Source organism: Sebastes fasciatus, chromosome 13, assembly GCF_043250625.1.
Source record: "Sebastes fasciatus isolate fSebFas1 chromosome 13, fSebFas1.pri, whole genome shotgun sequence".
NCBI lineage: Eukaryota > Metazoa > Chordata > Actinopteri > Perciformes > Sebastidae > Sebastes > Sebastes fasciatus.
The window spans coordinates 32,313,671-32,319,670 of NC_133807.1; the positions used below are offsets into that span (position 1 = coordinate 32,313,671).

General features: G+C 41.0%; 1 protein-coding gene across 1 annotated transcript in view; it reads right to left on the reverse strand.

Annotated features, from left to right (window-relative positions):
* The window catches only part of elfn2b (extracellular leucine-rich repeat and fibronectin type III domain containing 2b), an 86,561-nt gene extending 81,431 nt beyond the window's left edge, over nt 1–5,130 (reverse strand). Inside the window, exon 1 of the transcript XR_012596819.1 lies at nt 5,008–5,130. The gene's annotated coding sequence lies outside the window, so the exon portion shown is untranslated. The remainder of the gene's footprint in view (nt 1–5,007) is intronic.
* Nucleotides 5,131–6,000: the final 870 nt, after the last annotated feature.

The window sequence follows — 6,000 nt, forward strand, 5'->3', positions numbered from 1 at the left end:
CAATCCACCACATCAGGACTGTCAGCCACTTGACCTGCATCCGAGAGCCAGGCGAATTCATTAGGAGCGCCCTAAGTGTCTCGGCCTCTCCGTGCACCGAGGTCAGGAATATATAATGGCACTAATGGCTCGACTTATCAACTATTCAATGAGTACCCAAGCTCCAGCACATTTGGCTCACCATTGGCCCAGACAATCGGTAGATATTCCAGATCATTCTGGAGTTGAGAGGAGAGAGAAAAAAATAGTTTCATCCATCCTAACTGCCATATCATCCATCAGACTAAATGATGCTGTTGATATTTGTAATGTTATTTGTAATGTTATGTTGCTATTTGTAATAACTGTATCCTGTTTTTATGTTGCTGCAGTAACCCGGTCTTTCTTTTTTTCTTATTTGGTCACCAAGTGAGCTCGGTTAGCATGTCTTGGTTTCGAGCAGAAAGAAAATTGCACTTCAGGTTCCTTCCAGCGTAACATCCATCACCTCTCGAGAGCAACCCCAACAGACAGCGCTATGGATTCCCTGAGATATGGCCAACGTAGCTCAATAGTATTCTGATGAACCGAAGATTACATAGCAACAGGGCAGTGGGTTTTGGTCGCTGGGTGGTCATTATTCAGGTCTCCCAGGCCTTGCCTCCACCTCTACTGATTTCTTCACCCATTTTTTTCCTGGTACGCCACTGATCTGTGATTGCAATTGATCGGGGGATTGCTCGTCATTCCTCCGAGGGGGGCAACATCATCAGGGATCATCGACATCGGGAGGGAATGGATTTAGGGGACATAAGCAGAATGGGACGAATGGATGCAGCCGGTGGAGAGAGAGGATGGAGCAATGTGTGGAAACTAAAAGGGGCGTGATAAAATAGGACATGCAGTAATGTGCTGCGTCGGAGCTCGACACGTTTTTCCTCATGTATTTCTCCGTAATTTAAGCGGGTGCGACCCATGATTGATGAGGTCAGGCTTAGAGGCATGGATGGTGAAGCCGCTAGGAGGTGTTCCTTATTGACTGTAGCGAAAGCTAATTTACTACACTGTATAAGAAGGAATCCACCTACTTAGCAAACCGATAGACCCCTCCGTCATTTTAGAGCAGAGCCTGTCGGAGCACTTATTAACTATTGATCAGCCACTGATTAAAGAAACACCTCGTCCTTATCCTTATTGACATTTATTTCTTTTGTTTAAAGACCAGCATCAACTGACTGTTTCTTGACATCTATATTGAATTAAAAGCTATTTTCAAGCTATAGAAATATAAAGGCATTTTATTTCTAATAATTTGCACTAAATTGTCGACATCTTTAATCTCAAATATCCCATTTGTGCCTGCAACTGAAATGTTTAATTTCTTGCCTCTGTCAAGGTTTGGTTTTAAGGTGGACCCAAACGCAGAGAAAGGAATGAGAAGGCAGCAGACAGAGTTCAATGATTTAATCAAAGCCAACTTACTGGGACAAAAAGCAGCTAGTCCGGCAGGCAGGTTCACAAAACAATCCAACAGAATAAACTTGAAATACAAACAAACACATGGGAATAACTCTCACAAGAGACAGACAACACTTGAGGAGCGACGACGAACTGACAAAGAAACACAGAGACTAAATACACCTGGATATCAGGGTGATTGAACACAGGTGGAACCAATCAGGGCGGGGCAGACAATCATAAAAGGCGGGAAAACAAACAAAGGTCAGGAGTTAAAACTAAACATGAAACAAGAGGTGAGTAACTTTCAAAATAAAACAGGAAACAAACTATAACAAAAAACCCAGGACCATGACAGGAAATAAAACTAGACATGACACAACAGGTGAATTTAAAATAAAACAGGAAACACTACAATGCAGACAATATAGCAGAAAGCCCAAATCACTACTACAGAACTAATAGACTAAGAGGAGGAACATAAGATCTAAACAAAAAGGAAAAAAATCCAATGTTGTCTGGTACAGTGCCAGACCTGGACAGCCTCAGCACAAATCTGAAGACATTGTGAAGCTGAGTTTTTATTGTTATACTTTATCTACTCTTTGGCCACATGATGGGACTACTGTTTTTGCAATAGACAGTCGTAAACAGTCGTCCCATGTTCTTAAATCCTAGATATAGTATGATAACAACATGGCTGTATATCTCAGAAACTACAAGGAGCACAATCAAGTATTTGTTATCTATGAACTCATAACAAGATGAATATCAAAGATATGCACTAGCTCTGTCAAAGTTAACGCGATAATAACACATTAACGCAAATTTGTTTTAACGCCACTAATTTCTTTAATGCGTTAACACAGTCGATCCTTCGGAGGTTGCCATGTCATTCTAGCTTGTAGTGAAGGAGGTTAAATAACGCTCCAAACTTGCGCTAAATTTTGTCGAAGGAAAAACTGTCATGTCCATTTTCAAAGGGGTCCCTTGACCTCTGACCTGTAAATGGGTTCTATGGGTACCCACGAGTCTCCCCTTTACAGACATACCCACTTTATGATAATCACATGCAGTTTGGGACAAGTCATAGTCAAGTCAGCACACTGACACACTGACAGCTGTTGTTGCCTGTTTTACTGCCCTTAAAGACAGTTTATAGCTGTTGCTTTGTATAGTGCCCTATATTTATAGACTGTCTTTTAATGCATCAATTTCGTTGTAACTGTACAATGACAATAAAAGGAAATCTAATCTAATCTAATTTCATATGGAAAACATTTAATAAACACAATGTTAGTGTTTTCCTATTTTTTATCCTGACTTTGACTATTAATAAAAGTGGGATTTTTCAGATGATCTAAAAATGCCAAAGTTGTCCTATTAGATATTCGCCCAAAGTATGTTCATACCAAATTTAAAGATTTTTGACCAAACAGAACAAATATTGTGGCATTTTTTTCCTTATCATACTAAATAAAGTCTTTGAGCACAAATGGGATACACTGAGTCATAAGTGGCATTTCAATAAAATTTATTTTAATGCTGTTTTTTCAAACACTCAACAATTGAAGTGCGCTGTGAACAATTGCTATTAATTTACAGCAGGATTTCACCAGTATTAACCTGTTATTAACCTGTTTATTGCTTTACTGTTAATACAAAAGAAAACCTGTTAAATTACGCTCATAGGCCGTTTTTTAACTGAACTATAATGCATTCTTAAAAAACAACACTTCACTGCTGATCAACTGTCTAAAGTATCATCAGTAACAGTATTTGTTGAATTCTGGGACCTGATCTGCTCATGTGAGGTTTGTTCATTGTACATGATTGTAAAATCAGTGAATTAGCTTTATTGTTCTTCATCACATGTTGTTCTGGTTGCATTCTGTGCTTGTAGCCAGCTAGAGACACACATTTTTGGGAAAAGTGTCAACAAGTCTATTACAGCCTTTTCCCCAACAAGTGCCTTTAATTGTAATTAGTGTGACTATTCCTATGTCTGTAACCTGCTAAATCTATTCATCTAGGCAAAGAATAATGTTTATTAAAATGTATGTAAAAAATAAATAGTGCATTAAAACAAATCAGTAAGATAATGTAAAAGAAAGGTGGAAAAACAAGCTATATAATGTATCTTTAAACAGTAAATTAACTGTAAAATACTGTGAAATTAATAAAGTTCAAACTGTATTTTTTATTAACAGTACAAAGCTGTAAATTTCAGCGACAGTATAATAATGTTAATTTTACAGTAACATAAAGAGCAACCCTGCTGCCAGTTCTTTACTGTTATTTTACTGGGACATTCTTAACAGTGTGCCCACATCTAGATTATGCATGCGGATCATGTTTGAGCATATACTTTGTCACATCTTAGACCATTCAATCCCTCCAATATGTGGTGCTTTACAGCTCCAGCACCAGAGAGAGCCCTGTGTGTGTCAGCACTATGCACTGTCCATGGTGCTGAAGCACTTGCACTGTCCATGGTGCTGAATCACTATGCGCTGTCCATGGTGCTGAAGCGCTGTCTGTGGTGCTGAAACACTGCGCGCAACATACTGGGCTGATAGTTACACCTTTAAATCAAACTGTCTACTCTACAGACACTAAACCAACAGCAGTGATGGATCATTTTTAGAAATGTTGTTCACAGTTTTTTTTCCCTACGTGTTCATATCTCGTGCCGCCTGGCAGTCGAAAATGTGTGGGCGAAGGAATCTGTGTGGTCCATCGGTCAGTAGTCGGACACTGTTGCTGCTGCTGCTGCTGGCAGGAAATCTCTCTCTCTCTCATTCTCTCTCTCTCTCTCTCTCTCTCTGTGTCTCTCTGTCTCACTCGCACGCGCGCACGAGCACGGGAGAACTAAAGGCAGCTGACACCGAAGAGCCCTCATTGCAGGTATAAAGTGATGCTCCCTTGTCGTGCGACAGAGTAGAGTCAACACTGCTGGAAAGAGCTGGGCCATTCACCCTCAAAAACACAAGCTAGAACACGCACACACACACACACACACACACACACACACACACAAACACACACGCACACGCACACGCATGCATTGCCAGTTTTATCCCCTGCGTGATTCCTCCCTCGATACTAAATCCCTTCTCGCACATCTGTCCATGGCGCGCATATCTTCTGCCCGTCCATCCCATCTATCTCTATATCTCTCTATATCCCCCCCTGCAGAAGACAGCAATAAATACCAGCCTGGCTTCATGTGACACTTTAAATCTGCGGCCACACATTTTAACCACTTCTGTCTGCAACAACTGTAGCAATATAGACCCTTTTATCCATCACAAGTCTGCTCAAAACATCGCACTTCTACTGCCAAACCCCGAACAGAAAAACATGCCCTCATAAAAATCCACCATATGGAGCTTCTGTTGCACCAACAGGACTCAACCCAGCAGAGCGTTGGAGTCTGGATAGTGCAGGTGCATGCTCGCTCCAACGTCGCTTTGCTTGCATCCATCCGCACATCATTTATCATATACAATGCATATACATAACATATATATATATTTATGGAAACGTGCATTTTTCTTTGTACAGTACCTTCACTTATTTCCTTTCCCAAAATGTGTATGCGTCCGTTGGCTGAAGCGAAGAGAGAGAGCGTTTTTTTCTTTGCTTTTCATCCACTGCTATAACGTCGCAGGCTCAGCAGCGCGGCGGGAGAGGATGACTGAGAGAGAGAGAGAGAGAGAGAGAGAGAGAGGGGGAGAGAGAGAGAGAGAGAGAGAGAGAGAGAGAGGAGGATGCACACAGACCTCCTCTGCTGTAGAGTAATATGGTTGAACTGCAGTGGGCATCTGCCTCTACAGCTGGCTTTCTCTTTCCAGTGAGGTGAATACCTGCAGATACACTTTGTGGCAGCATTCATCTTCATTAAGGGGGTTTAAAATAGCAAATAGTATTGATATAATATTGATTATGAATGGGGCATACTCATGCATACAGCAGTAGGATATGGGAGAGTGGACAGAGACTCTACTAATGTTTAACAGACATTTAAAGGGGCTCTGTGTAAGAATCACAAATAGCTTGTTAACTGTGACACCTGCATGTGTCCGCCAAGTCAACGACTATATACGCAGAATCGAACGAGCATCGGTCAAAACAGTGAGGCGACACGCACGAGACTGAACGTGATTTACAGCTAAAAGCACAATATCACTATATATTACACGGCTTTGTTGAATACTCGATTCTGATTGGTCAATCACAGCGTTCTACGGTCTGTTATTTCTTTATAACAGACCGTTGCTACGTATAACAGACCGTTGCTATGTATAACAGATTGTTGCTATGTATAACAGACCGTTGCTATGTATAACAGACCGTTGCTACGTATAACAGATTGTTGCTATGTATAACAGACCGTTGTTACGTAAAACAGACCGTTGCTACGTATAACAGATTGTTGCTACGTATAACAGACCGTTGCTATGTATAACAGACCGTTGCTATGTAAAGCAGATCGTTGCTATGTATAGCAGACCGTTGCTATATATAGCAGACCGTTGCTATGTATAGCAGACCATTGCA